This window comes from Thunnus albacares, chromosome 1 (genome assembly GCF_914725855.1).
Source record: "Thunnus albacares chromosome 1, fThuAlb1.1, whole genome shotgun sequence".
Classification (NCBI taxonomy): Eukaryota; Metazoa; Chordata; class Actinopteri; order Scombriformes; family Scombridae; genus Thunnus; species Thunnus albacares.
Genome location: NC_058106.1, coordinates 40,022,484 through 40,037,849, shown reverse-complemented (window position 1 = coordinate 40,037,849; position 15,366 = coordinate 40,022,484). Strand labels below are relative to the sequence as shown.

General features: G+C 44.5%; 2 protein-coding genes and 1 long non-coding RNA gene across 6 annotated transcripts in view; 1 reads left to right on the top strand and 2 right to left on the bottom strand.

The window, feature by feature from the left end:
* The window catches only part of LOC122986896 (NLR family CARD domain-containing protein 3-like), a 1,497,050-nt gene that overhangs the window by 129,605 nt on the left and 1,352,079 nt on the right, over positions 1–15,366 (top strand). The window lies entirely within an intron of this gene.
* The window catches only part of LOC122986857 (NLR family CARD domain-containing protein 3-like), a 934,102-nt gene that overhangs the window by 497,692 nt on the left and 421,044 nt on the right, over positions 1–15,366 (bottom strand). The window lies entirely within an intron of this gene.
* The window catches only part of LOC122987674, a 54,976-nt gene that overhangs the window by 33,308 nt on the left and 6,302 nt on the right, over positions 1–15,366 (bottom strand). For 2 of the 4 annotated variants that reach the window (XR_006404554.1, XR_006404555.1), the window contains exons 2-4: positions 14,394–14,482; positions 4,799–4,853; positions 1–898 (exon numbers count right to left, since the gene is read on the bottom strand). The exon at positions 1–898 is cut by the window's left edge and continues 10 nt beyond it. This is a non-coding gene — a long non-coding RNA (uncharacterized LOC122987674). Of the gene's footprint in view, positions 899–2,919; positions 3,569–4,798; positions 4,854–14,393; positions 14,483–15,366 lie in introns of those variants that run through there. The other 2 variants (XR_006404556.1, XR_006404553.1) reach the window with 2 other exon arrangements.

The following is a 15,366-nucleotide window of genomic DNA, read 5'->3' as shown; positions in this document are numbered from 1 at the left end:
TCGGAGTACGACTCCCACTCAGCTCCTCGCCGTCAGACGGGAAGTAATCCAAACTGAAACACCACCGATGACAACGAGCCAGTAGCAATCAGATAGAGTCAGTAGAGCTCAGATAGAGTCAGTAGAGCTAAGATGGAGTCAGTAGAGCTCAGATAGAGTCAGTAGAGCTTAGATAGAGTCAGTAGAGGTCAGATAGAGTCAGTAGAGCTCAGATAGTCAGTAGAGCTCAGATAGAGTTAGTAGAGCTCAGATAGAGTCAGTAGAGCTCAGATAGTCAGTAGAGGTCAGATAGAGTCAGTAGAGCTCAGATAGAGTCAGTAGAGCTCAGATAGAGTCAGTAGAGCTCAGACAGAGCTCAGATAGTCAGTAGAGCTCAGATAGAGTCAGTAGAGCTCAGATAGAGCTCAGATAGAGTCAGTAGAGCTCAGATAGTCAGTAGAGCTCAGATAGAGTCAGTAGAGTTCAGATAGTCAGTAGAGCTCAGATAGAGTCAGTAGAGCTCAGATAGTCAGTAGAGCTCAGATAGAGTTAGTAGAGCTCAGATAGAGTCAGTAGAGCTCAGATAGAGTCAGTAGAGCTCAGATAGAGCTCAGATAGAGTCAGTAGAGCTCAGATAGAGTCAGTAGAGCTCAGATAGTCAGTAGAGCTCAGATAGAGTCAGTAGAGCTCAGATAGAGTCAGTAGAGCTCAGATAGAGCTCAGATAGAGTCAGTAGAGCTCAGATAGAGTCAGTAGAGCTCCAGCAGGGAGAGTTTAGTCAGAATGAACCAGTGTGTTCAGAGAGAAGCTCCTGCAGACTCAGACAGCTCCACCCCCACCTCGCTCGCTCTCCCTCTCTGTCTCTCTCTCTCTTGTTGAAGCATATGAGGCTCTATCAGGCTCTGAGTTCACCAAACAGCTGGTAACACACACACACACACACACACACACACACACACACACACACACACGCTGTAGGAGTTGACAGCACATTCTTTGGACAGCAAATCAAATCTTTTTATAGTCCAGAAGAATATTCTGCGACTCCACAGTGAAAGCTGCATGATTCACTGTAGAGCTGAATCTTACAGCTGCACTAATCAATATTTTTATTACAGGAGTTTTTTTTGGCCCAAATCCCAGTCTGCATCCATTAATCCTTTAATATTGGGTATCTATTTCTATTCTAGTTCCTGGGAAAGTGGCGTGAGGTGATCAGCTGGAGAGATGATGTCTCACTCTGTTGGATTTGTCGGAACCACAAAAACACTCAGTCCACTTGTGATGGTACAGTGCTCTGAGTTAGGAGTGATTCTTCCCTCGTAGAAGATCTTTGGCTGAGACACCGGCTGTTGAGCATTTTAACTACAAACAACAAAGTTTAATTTTGTCCTGCCATCAAGTTACAGTTAAAGTCAGAATCAACATTACTGACCTGCTGCTGTTTGTCAAAGTTAAAGCTGCTACCTGAATGTTTTTACCTGAATCCATGTGTAAGATGACATCATCTTTAAATGTCAACAGTGAATGATGAACGTAAACAGGGAGAACTGTTCCATCTCTGGACTCTACGGAGCTTTTTGGCCTCTTTTAGCTGCTAGTTTCAGGTTTTATTTTGTTCAGTCTGTCTCACAACAGCCGCTCACATATTTCATGAAACCAAACACGCAGTTGTTTTCAGTGTCGCTTTACCCTCATGCAGACATTTAGTAAATAAGGACAAACACAATTTAACTGTTTAATGCCTAAAAAAGGCCACAAATCCTCAGTAAATATCCTCAGCTGTACTCAGACCAAAACAACTGCACAGAGACCCTTCAGAGGAAGCGGTCTCAGCTCGTTTGTGGTGGGAACGTGATGCGACCTCCATCCGACCGACGACGAGGCTGCAAGTTTGTAAAATCAACAGCAGTGACCAATGAGAGGAGAGAACCTTCTCACCTGGCTGTTAGTTTAACAACTCATCCACTGATTCAGACCAGAACAAACGAACAACAGATTTGAAAATGGCCCTAAAAATCCAAAACGTTAGCCTCATGGTGGCGCTGGAGGAAAAGTCAGAGGACGACTAAGTTCAGGAGGATTCATCCTCTGAAGAACATGAACGTCTGTAGAGATATTTCAGTCTGGACCAAAGGTTGTTTCCATCTCTGCAGTCACACGGCGACACGGCTAAAAACCAGTAGAGAGGCTGTTATTAACACTGCTGAAGTATGGATAATAAAATAGGGTTTAATATACTGGAAATCTTCAGGATTATAATCTTAAGGACACTTGGGGAAAGTAAAAATTAACATCTGGAGAAAATGGTGAATGTGGAAAGAAGAGTGATTATTTTCAGATCCGTGCTGAGCTATTTTAGACACTTACCAGCGAGGCTGAAAAAGCTTTTAAAGGACCCCTGGGTGAAGAAGTCCACCCACCGCGTAGAAGGAGCACAGAAACTTCACCTTCCACGGAAAAGAAAGAAAAACATTCAGACTGCAGCGAGGTGTTTTTCTTTCATCAGACGCAGCTGTGAGGGGATGTGGCGGTAAATCCCGTCTGCTGTGTGCGGTGAAGAGTCTGAATCGCTTCAAGACTCGTCAACATGTCGGACAAATATTCTGCTGAGTCCTGATCTCATTAACACGGTCAGGATCAATGTGCCTTCAGACGATAAATAACCTTTATAACATCAACACACAGCCGCACATTTTATTAACAGTCCCTCAGATTCATTTCAACATGTTTTTAAGAAGACAGTCTGACATTATCCAGTTTATTTATGACAGAACGTAACGTCTAACTGAACTGCTTTGTCCAACACATCAGCAGCACTCAGATGAACAGGACAGACAACAGGCATGAAGAGGGTCGACTGCAGACCTCCTGCATAGGGACCTCCTGCATGGGGACCTCCGGTCTGAGAACAGAGTCTCCAGACGTGAGGTGCATCACTTCTCTGAGCCGTTTTATTTCACCACATCTGCAAACGGTCACATTTCTCTGCTCGAGAGACTGATCGTAATGTTTTTTCAGTATTTGTTCTTGTTGTGTGTTTGGTGTGAAATACAACCTGGATGCTGTGACATAAAGTTCAGGTTAGCTCAATGAGGGCTGCAACTAACCATTATTTTCATTGATCAATCTGATGATTATGTTCTCTATTAATCAATTAGTTGTTTGGTCCATAAAATGTCAGAAAATGATGAAAAACGTGGATCAGATGATGTCCACAAATGTCTTGTTTTGTCCACAACTCAAAGATCTTCAGTTTACTGTCACAGAGACTAAAGACACCAGAAAATAGTCACACTGAAGAAGCTGCAGTCAGAGAATTTGGACATTTTCAACTCTGAACTATTAATCAATTATCAAAATAGTTGCTTATTAATTTAATAGTGAGCAGATTCACTTTGCTGTTGGTATTAAGTTGGATCCTTCTGTTTATTTCCACATTCATACAGGGGAAGTCAGTCAGACATGTTGCTCCTGTTCTGTGGGTTGTTGTTGTATCTGCTAATGCTAAGTGGCAGGTGGCCCTCCTAGCATCAGTGACCTTTGACCTCAGAGGGTCTTTAGTGGTCACACAGGGACTGTGGGGTGTCTGTGGGGAGAAGACACGAGGGCGAATCAGAATGAATGAATAGTAAGAAGCGTCGCACAGGGAGTTCAGTAATGAGTGTGTGTGTGTGTGTGTGTGTGTGTGTGAGAGTGTGTGTGTGTGTGTGTGTGTGGGACACAGCTGTGCTCCACTACACTCGCTCAGAGTAAACACTCAGACCAGATACATCATCAGCTTTGAGGGAAATTCACTGAGTCTTCAGACAACTGAGGAGTTGGAACCGAGTGAAATTTCTAACAGACGAGGTGTAATAAATCCAAGATAAAAGATCCTAAAACACACGACTGTATGAACACTCATTCATCTAAACTGAGCGATATAAGTCCATGTTTTAGTCTTTACACATGACTACAGAGCAGGTTTCCAGGGTTCAGCACAGCAGCAGCATGTTTCCAGCTGCAGGTCCTCAACAACTCGCAGCCCAATAACCAAACACATGATGTGGATGCCTGAAACCTAACAAACCTATTAAACATGTTTCCTTCCTCAGAAAGCATTTGCAGACAGATTTTTTTAATATTTTAAAACCTGTATTGTTTTACATTCATATTAACCTGCTGCAGTATTCTTGCTTCTTGGTGAATTACCACCAGCTGTCCATCAGTGAAGTATCATTGCCAAGACTGTGAAACATTATAGAATTAGCACTACTAGCAGAGAAAACCTAAAACGGCCTGTTTCAGACAGAGGCTGAACTGAGGGGCTGCATAAAGGACCAGTAGAAGATAAATAAGGAGTTTTTAACTGGAAATCATGCAAAGATATTCCAGTAGAGCCCCAGAATATAAATATAGAGCTGGAAATATGCAGTATGTGTGTCTTTAAATACTCAGTGGATGCACTGATCTGATACTCGGATCAGTATCGGCCTGACTCCACTAACAGTTTCTTCATCATGGTCACCGTAAATTTCACTGTCTCTGCTTTAAGCTAAATGTATTCAGTCAGAGTGTGATGGTGCTTAATATTGTCTCTCCATCTCAATGGGCTCCATGCGGTCAGGTAGCGTCACACAGATCTTACATTTGGGGAAAAGAGAGCAATGAATCGATATCAGTATTGGTCAGTACGCTGAGTTTAGGTGTCAGAATCAATATTGAGGGAGCAAGTTGGGTTGGTGCATCTCTAGCACACACAGTAGAGACCATCAAGTGTTAGAGAACAGAGACTCAGAGAGAACCGTGGTACAAATGTTAAGTTATTGATTCTTACCTTTATCTGATGATTGTCCTCCAGTCTGCATCTGATTTACTGACATTAAACCGACCTGCAAACAACCACAGAGGCAGAAACTCCTTAATGCCACTATGTAAAGAGTAAAGATCATCTACTAAACATAGCACAAAAAGTAAGGAAGTTTGTGTTTGATAGATTATTTCTTTGTTGTAACGATGCTTCTTGGCAATAAATCTTATACCATTGGAAAGTGACCAACATAAGCTGTGAAGATTTGGCAAATTTTTCATGGGCGCAACCCACATACTCAGCTCTGCTGCTCATCCTTCAAATGCATGTTCTTTACAAATGTGGCTCCATTTAAAAGGGAAATAAACAGGCTTTCCAACAGTATAAGATTTATTGCCAAGAAGCTTCGTTACAACAAAGAAATAATCTACCAAACATAAATTTCCTTACTTTTTGTGCCAAGTTTATAATACTTGTCTTCATATTCTATCTAATTCAATGGTTTTTTTTATCACAGTGAGGATCTTAAAGTCATATAAATATAAAACACTACAGGATGAAAAGGTGACTTATGTCATAGAAATTATTTTTGCATTTTATCTTTCAGACTTTTAGACTAAACTAATTTGATAACTTCATTACGGTCACGTCATGAGGAAATGATTACAGGAAAAATAGACTACAAAAGCTATGAAGTGTATTTAGATTCCTGATTTATTACAGTAATCTCATTCTACCCCGGAGCTACAGTATCTGACTTGGCAGAGGATTACGTTCATTCATACTGTGTGTAGCAGCTCTTTACGCAGGTCCAGACAGAAAGCCACCATGTTGGCAGGAAAGTGAGCGCTGATCACTGGCTCTGTGCTTCATGTCACCGTGGGCTTTGTGTTGTACTGTAGCAGGAATGTGTGGATTCAGCCAAACGGAGCATGAATGTAGAAATGTAATAAACATTAACTCTGGTGAGGAGGAAGAGGTGAAGCTCCTCCAACACGCCCTGCAGCTCCGACGGTTCAGGCCAACGCTGGCAGAACTTATGATTAATGACTTCTGGCTGCAGAGTTTGACTTTTTGTTTAATACATTACGAAGCTAAACACAATGACACACTGTTAACAAGCCCAGAAAACCTGCACTACAAAGGCCTCAAGTGTTTTATTATCTATTGCAGATGTGAGTAGTTCTGGTACAGAGGGATCTTTCAGGCAGAGTGCCATCCACTCAGGAATGTAAACAGTTCACAATCAGAGGCACAAAAAGGATAAAGAGATCATTTACACTATAAGCTAATCAATACTGTAGTGGAGAGGTGACAGTCAGAGATCAGTCTGACATTAAATGTTCAGTATACCAACTAGAGCTGCTCAATTATGGCAAAAATCATAATTACAATTATTTTGTTCAATACTGATATCACGATTATTTAACACAATTACTCACTGACTCACAGAACAGAAACGCTTCCATTTATTAAATCTATGAATCCAAACAGACTCTGAGTGACGCTCATCTCACAGAGACCCACTGTGTTTTTATAAGCTCCCAGTCTATTTCTGTTGCTTTTAGTGAAGCGTAATCTGCACAGACAGCTGTTTAAATCACACAAACATCCTGCTGTATATGTGTTTTGAACTTACTGATCGATCAAGACTCCCAGTGTGTCTGTGAGCTGCCTGTTTCACTACAGGCAGATTCACCTCATCGCTACGGTAGGCAGGGAAATAAAATCAATGAATCAATAAATACAAACACTGTCGATTTCTTCCTGTGGAGCTGTTATGAAAAGTATTTAGGTTCAGTAAATGTCTGCTGTCAGTCAGCTGTTGGAGGCAGTTGGAGCTGCAGCTGAACGCCGCTCGGAGTCGGTGTGGATTGAACAGATAGAGAACGTTTACACGCCGCTCACATCTCGCTTCCTGTGTGGATTCCCAGTCAGAGTGAGTTTGGGCTTTCAGGGAGGGAGGAAGCTCACCGCTGTAAAGGAAAGTGGTGCGCTGGATTTATAACAAGCAAAACGAGAGCATCATTGTAAAATGGAACGTGGCACAATAATCATTTTATCTCAATTATCTTAGTTTCATAATCACTGGAAGCCAAAATTGTAATTGAAAATAAAATTTGATTAATCGCCAGCCCTAACACTGACTATACAAAACATTCAGGAATGAAGAAGAAATATCACACAAATAATTATGACAATGCAACAAGAAAAACAGTCAGCTCAACTTGTCTGATTCACAGCAGACATTTTGCCAGAAGCACAGGTGGAATTAATAACATGAATGATGCATTTTATGACGGTGAGCCAGTTCCTGCTCTGGTTCATGTTCACTCACTGGTTGAAGGAGAATAATTAGCACATCACGCCCTGCACGCTGACTCCAAGCCACAAAATGTTGACCTGAGGAAGATCTGAGTGGGATTGAAACGTTGTCCTGATTACAGTTTGTGGCTTGGAGTCAGTAACATGGCTTACAGGAACACTTAATGGAACGAAGCCATCATTAGCGTTATTATTACTTTGCTTTTCATGCTTTGACCAGTCAAAATGTCTGCTGTGAAAAGGGTCCACTGGGAGACTGAAGCAGTCCAATGTGTGGGAGAAACAACAGTTAAATTCCCTACAAACAGAGTCAGTTCCAGCGCTAGTGCTAGCTCCCGGAATGCTGCTAGCTAGCATTAGCTCCCAGACTGCTGCTAGCTAGCATTAGCTCCAAGAATGCTGCTAGCTAGCGTTAGCTCACAGAATGCTGATAGCAAACGTTAACTCCCAGACTGCTTCTAGCTAGCATTAGCTCCCAGACTGCTTCTAGCTAGCGTTAGTGCCCAGACTGCTGCTAGCTAGCGTTAGTGCCCAGACTGCTGCTAGCTAGCGTTAGCTCCCAGACTGCTGCTAGCTAGTGTTAGCTCCCAGACTGCTGCTAGCTAGCGTTAGCTCCCAGACTGCTGCTAGCTAGCGTTAGCTCCCAGACTGCTGTTCATGGATGTATTATAAGAGCTGGATACCAGACTAAAAATGGCGCCCTTTCAGTCCTATAGGAACTGCTCGCCTGGCGCATACGCCAAAAAAAGTTTCTAGCTTCTGGGTTTGCTTCTGCATTGTGCGGCCCACTGAATATGCGCAGTAGTGTTTTCCCCGCTGGACCCCCCCACGAGCTCCCGCTCGGCCAATAGACTTTACATTGTGATGATGTCACAGATTTTTAAATCACTTTTCTCGGCTGGAGGAAAGTTTTAAAAAAATAAAACCTCCATGGACCAAAAGGGGTCCATGGAGGACGGCGATCGCCACAATACCAGCAAACCATACTGCAGTGATGTCTGTAGGTTAATACATGCAGGATAAGCTTCACATGTTGGCTTAATGCTCTCATGTGCTGCAGTTTGCATGACTCAGCAAACTTCACATTACTTTAAACAGGCAGTCATTAGTGTCCATTAAGTCCAATACATTATAAAAATCAACCTGTGAAGATGTAAAAACTTGCTGCTGATGGTTAGAAAATCAAAAAACAGTGAACATCATGTCTGCTTTTATTTTTTTCAAAGTAATCTGACTTTTCTGGGGAGTTTTTTTGAGGACAGGATGTTTCTGTACAGACTGTAAAGCTTGAGGCTAATTAGTGATTTGTGATATTGGGCTATATGAATAAAAATTGACCTGACTTGACCACATGCTTTTGTTATTTTCTGACAACTGACTAATCATTTGATGGTTCCAACTTCTCAAATGTGACTATTTGATGCCTTTTTCTTTCATATATGACAATAAACTGAATATTTTGGGGTTTTGGGCAAATAAAACTACACTTAAATGTGTTAACTTATGTTTTTGGAAATGGTGACGAGCATTTTTCACTTTTATCTGACATTTTATAGATAAAATGATTAAGAAACAAAATGATGGGCAGATTAAGAAGCACCAAAGTTTTGTGTCTGAACCACATTTCATGACGATGAAAGTTGTTAAGATCTTTCAGTCTGGACCAACCTGTTGGACCGACAGACTAACAGACATTAAAGTGCCTGTTAGCGACAGGTATGAAGGCATGATTTGGTACACAGTAAAGTAACATACATGTCATTGGTAATAAAAGCCCAACCAGAAACGTTGAACACTTTACTGTTTAGTCTCAAGCTTAGCGCTCTCTCTTTCTCTTTCCTTCCCCGTCTGTATTAAAATGGCTCCCTGCCGTCTCTTCTCGCTGCGACTGCTCTGTTGATGTGAACTGGTCATTTAAAAACAGCACCGGTCTGCTTCTGAACCCTTGAAGGGGTCTCTGTGGAGTCTGCCTTCAGTCCAAACCTTTGAGGTGTCCGCCAGGCTTCCCTGGAGGCTCCCTAAACCCCGACACTCCAACCTGTCTGCAGCTTCAATGGCTCCGACCAGCCTCCTTTCATCGCACTGCTGAATATGTACAAGTTTGGACCAGAGCAGCTGCCATCCAATCCCAGTTAACTTTCATTTATACAAGCAACTAAATATAACAAGTTTCAACATTTTACACCTCCCAACTCGTCAATATTTTACATTATGGGTTGTCTTAATAGGGGAAGCCCATTTTATTAATGCTTAATATATATTATTAATGTGTAGATTCTTTTTAGATTAACTGATTAATCATTCAGCCTACAAACAGACAAAAAGAACTGTGAAAAATATCAACACCATCTAGTTCTCAGAGTTGACGGTACTAAAAAGGCTTCAACTATTATTTAATTAAGTTTCTTGATTCATTGATATCTAATTGTTTCTAACTAACCGTTACAAATACAAACATACTCAGTATAATTAATAATTATAAAGCAGAACATTCTCTAGTTTGAGAAGCTGGAACCTTCAGAAGTTTGGTATTTTTCATTGTTAAATGACTTAAACAATTAACCAACTATTAAAATAGTAGCCAATTAATTTTCTTTCAATCAGCTGATCAGTGATTCATCTTTGCAGCTTTGGTATTATAACAGATTATTTTCATCCTCCATCTGTTTGTCTATAAAATGTTTCCCAGAGTCAAAGGTGACGTCTTCAAAACCCAAAGATACCGATTCAAGTGAAAATTCATCACAACTATTTTGATTATCTATTTATTATTAATCAATCAAGTTATTTTATGGTTCCAGCTTCTCCACTGTGAGGATTTATTGGTCTAACGTGACAGTAAACTCAGTATGTTTGGATTTTGGACTGTTGTCATCTTGAGATTTGGGCTTTTTCAACTATTTTCTCACAGATTATCTGTGAATCTTTAAAGCTTCATCTGTATTTGTTATTACTGCATAAAATGAACCAATGTTTTCAAGATGACATGATGTAAATCTTTTAATTGAGCCGTGTGTTTGTTTTCATGCTCTGTGATGTAATAGCTCTGTATTTGATATGAGTAAACAACAGTAAGTGAAATCTTGTGATGCAGTTTGACGACACTGAGCAGCATGTAGTCACATGTAGAGTCTCAGCCTCCCACTGACTGGAAGGAAAGTGGTGATTATCCAGCACAGCCTACCTTGGTGGGCCAGTTTGGTTCTTGCTCTGTATAATTACTGGTGCTGAGGGGGGCTGAGGCATCGACAGGTTGACAACACATCTATAAAACACATCTCTGCTCTCTCTGCTCTGATGGAAAATTACTGCTGTGTGTTCAGACTGACAGGCAGGCGGGCAGAGCGACAGCACAGCTCATCAGAGAAGAATGTGAGCAGGTTTTCCACCTCGCGGAACAATTTGCAGGCAACCAATGAGGAGCGGGGCCAGGCCTGGAGCTAAGCCCTCAGAGAATAGCTTCATTCTTGGCCGGCCGGTCCGGGGCCGGCAGTTCAGCTTCCAAAGAAAGACAAGGACCTCCCAACTGGGCACCCACAGTCCCCTGAGGCTGGAGGATTGATTACCAATAAATGCTTATAAAACGGTAATGATCACTGTAAGGCACAACACAATTCAATCACCATCTAAAGCAAATACAAACAGGGAACGGTGCATCTCTGCATGCCCATCAAACAAAACTGAGCTCAGTGTAAAAGTCAGAAAGAACATTTCTCTCACTGACTCTTTATTCATTCTGATATATTCCCATATAGAGTAAGATTTACTTAATGTGTTTGACTCAAAGGTTCCCTGTGGAGTTTCTGACCTCTAGTAGCTTTGAGTTGACATATGTATGGTGACAGTAACAGTCCTGTTAATGGTCTCACTTTGTTCTACTGATCTACAGGTGGCTGTAACGTACCAGGAAATGCAGAAATACATCAACAAAGGCTGAGATGAAGAAGAATGCGAGTTAGTTAACATGGATGTAAACAAAGCAGGATTCAAATGTGTTTTATGAGGAAGAACATGTTTGTTAGACGTCGAGGATACACACAATGTAAACATGACTTGTTTGTTTAGGACGCCTTTAATGGCAGTAAATCAGTTTTGTTGTTTTGTCAGCTGTTCATAATTGAGAATTCAGGTTTGTGCTTCTGCTGCTGCATCATGTTTAAGCAAGTGAGAAAAGAGAGATCAGGTGTGTTTAACATGAACGGTCAACACGTTAAAAGGAGCTGAAAGCTGTATGCCAGGAATGAGCAGGACATCGACTCACTGATCCACCTCACCAGGATCTACAGCAACGACATGGGAAGGTCATTCGGACTAGATAAGTGTGGTCGGATGGTAATATCATTTACATCACTCAGCACGAGGGGGACATGTTGAGGGGACGTGTTGAGGGGACGTGTTATGGGGACATGTTGAGGGGACGTGTTATGGGGACGTGTTGTGGGGACGTGTTGAGGGGACGTGTTGTGGGGACATGTTGAGGGGACGTGTTATGGGGACGTGTTGTGGGGACATGTTGAGGGGACGTGTTGAGGGGACGTGTTGTGGGGACGTGTTGAGGGGACGTGTTGAGGGGACGTGTTGTGGGGACGTGTTGAGGGGACGTGTTGAGGGGACGTGTTGAGGGGACGTGTTGTGGGGACGTGTTGTGGGGACGTGTTATGGGGACGTGTTGAGGGGACGTGTTGTGGGGACGTGTTGTGGGGACGTGTTGAGGGGACGTGTTGTGGGGACGTGTTGTGGGGACGTGTTGAGGGGACGTGTTGAGGGGACGTGTTGTGGGGACGTGTTGTGGGGACGTGTTGTGGGGACGTGTTGAGGGGACGTGTTATGGGGACATGTTGAGGGGACATGTTGAGGGGACATGTTGAGGGGACGTGTTGTGGGGACGTGTTGAGGGGACGTGTTGAGGGGACGTGTTGAGGGGACATGTTGAGGGGACGTGTTATGGGGACATGTTGAGGGGACGTGTTATGGGGACATGTTGTGGGGACATGTTGAGGGGACGTGTTGAGGGGACGTGTTGAGGGGACATGTTGAGGGGACATGTTATGGGGACATGTTGAGGAGACGTGTTGAGGGGACGTGTTGTGGGGACATGTTGAGGGGACGTGTTGTGGGGACATGTTGAGGGGACGTGTTGTGGGGACATGTTGAGGGGACGTGTTGAGGGGACGTGTTATGGGGACATGTTGAGGGGACATGTTGAGGGGACGTGTTGTGGGGACGTGTTGAGGGGACATGTTGTGGGGACATGTTGAGGGGACGTGTTGTGGGGACGTGTTGAGGGGACGTGTTATGGGGACATGTTGAGGGGACATGTTGAGGGGACATGTTGAGGGGACGTGTTGTGGGGACGTGTTGAGGGGACGTGTTGAGGGGACATGTTGAGGGGACGTGTTGTGGGGACGTGTTATGGGGACATGTTGAGGGGACGTGTTGAGGGGACATGTTGAGGGGACGTGTTGTGGGGACGTGTTGAGGGGACATGTTGAGGGGACGTGTTGAGGGGACATGTTGAGGGGACGTGTTGAGGGGACGTGTTGAGGGGACATGTTGAGGGGACGTGTTGTGGGGACGTGTTGTGGGGACGTGTTGAGGGGACGTGTTGTGGGGACGTGTTGTGGGGACGTGTTGAGGGGACGTGTTGAGGGGACGTGTTGTGGGGATGTGTTGTGGGGACATGTTGAGGGGACGTGTTATGGGGACATGTTGAGGGGACATGTTGAGGGGACATGTTGAGGGGACGTGTTGTGGGGACGTGTTGAGGGGACGTGTTGAGGGGACGTGTTGAGGGGACGTGTTATGGGGACATGTTGAGGGGACATGTTGAGGGGACATGTTGAGGGGACGTGTTGTGGGGACGTGTTGAGGGGACGTGTTGAGGGGACGTGTTGAGGGGACATGTTGAGGGGACGTGTTATGGGGACATGTTGAGGGGACGTGTTATGGGGACATGTTGTGGGGACATGTTGAGGGGACGTGTTGAGGGGACGTGTTGAGGGGACATGTTGAGGGGACATGTTATGGGGACATGTTGAGGAGACGTGTTGAGGGGACGTGTTGTGGGGACATGTTGAGGGGACGTGTTGTGGGGACATGTTGAGGGGACGTGTTGTGGGGACATGTTGAGGGGACGTGTTGAGGGGACGTGTTATGGGGACATGTTGAGGGGACATGTTGAGGGGACGTGTTGTGGGGACGTGTTGAGGGGACATGTTGAGGGGACATGTTGAGGGGACGTGTTGAGGGGACATGTTGAGGGGACGTGTTGTGGGGACGTGTTGAGGGGACATGTTGAGGGGACGTGTTGTGGGGACGTGTTGAGGGGACGTGTTGAGGGGACGTGTTATGGGGACATGTTGAGGGGACATGTTGAGGGGACGTGTTATGGGGACATGTTGAGGGGACATGTTGAGGGGACGTGTTGAGGGGACATGTTGTGGGGACGTGTTGAGGGGACGTGTTGAGGGGACGTGTTGAGGGGACATGTTGAGGGGACGTGTTATGGGGACATGTTGAGGGGACGTGTTGAGGGGACGTGTTGAGGGGACATGTTGTGGGGACATGTTGTGGGGACATGTTGAGGGGACATGTTGTGGGGACATGTTGAGGGGACATGTTGAGGGGACATGTTGAGGGGACGTGTTGTGGGGACATGTTGTGGGGACATGTTGAGGGGACATGTTGAGGGGACGTGTTGAGGGGACATGTTGAGGGGACATGTTGAGGGGACGTGTTGAGGGGACATGTTGTGGGGACATGTTGTGGGGACATGTTGAGGGGACATGTTGTGGGGACATGTTGAGGGGACGTGTTATGGGGACATGTTGAGGGGACGTGTTGTGGGGACGTGTTGAGGGGACATGTTGAGGGGACGTGTTGAGGGGACGTGTTGAGGGGACGTGTTATGGGGACATGTTGAGGGGACGTGTTGTGGGGACGTGTTGAGGGGACATGTTGAGGGGACATGTTGAGGGGACGTGTTGAGGGGACGTGTTGAGGGGACATGCTGCATTCTAGTCAGAGTGGATCTGAATAGAAACAGGCCTGTATGTCCATCAGTGTGGGAGCTGCAGCTCTGAGCGGGTGTGTCCTCATTATACACCCTGTTTCCTCAGTCTGCTGTTTATGGCTGTCTGACAAAACTAACAATTAGCCTTCTGATTTACACCCACCAGGCCAGGTGAGGCTGCCGGCTACACAAACAATTACATCCATTTAGCCGCTGAGTAGAAATAAAGAGACAGAACCAAAGTGACCCGGCTGACCCTCAGCACATAAACATCTCACTTCTTACCATGTTAGCTGAGGATCTTTGCTCCTCTGCTCTGAGACGCTGAATCAAGTCCAGGCCTGCAGCTCAAACACCGCGTCAGAATCACCGTCCTGCAGGAGGAAACAAACGCTGAGCCTTTAGGGAGACGTAATGACAGCAAACTGCTGCTCTCTGTTCTACAGAGTCACAAGAAATGAAAAGTCACACACAAACACTGCATCATATTAATTAGAAAATGTCACAACAACTGAATAATTACATGTTCTAAATGGGACTGTGGCGTAAACTGAATGTTTTAAATCAAGCTACAGCGCCGCCCACACTGAGAAAGAGCAGAGAAGAAGCGAGACGGCGACTATAAATGACTGACTTTATTTATGTTATTTATCTAATTTATGTGCAGTTGTTTCGTTTCAGCTCAGTGTGAGTCTCTGCTGTGTTTTGATGTTATTTATTGTGGTGCTGCTCTGCTCTGCTCTGTGTGGCTGAGTCCTCCACACAGGAGAGACAGTGAACCAGGTGAAGCACTCGAGCTTAAACCAACAAAGAAAAAGATGCTGCTCTCTACTGCTGGAGACACAGCGGAGCAGTCCTCCTCTCCTCAAGCCGGAGACTGTAAGATGATCTCACATTAATTAATTCATTAATTAATGCAGTTAAAGACCATTTATCTTATCTGCCAGATATGTTTCATATTGTATTTCAGTGAACTAAGAACACCAGTGAATGGTTTGGCACACAGTCTACTGGAGCAAGAGACTGAAAATAGTGCCGCCTTCTCTTTTATAAAGAGACGTGTGCAGGCCGAGTCGTGTCCAAGTGTTGCAAGAGAGGAAGTAAAAACTATACCATCACCTTAAAATGAAATGTCTTATAAATAAAACATATTCAAGGTCTGAAAGATGCATTTCTGACGTGGAAGCCAGATGACACCTGAAAAGTCTGCAGGACCACTGAGAACAGTGTGAATGCGCCAACAGCTTCAGAGACTGTA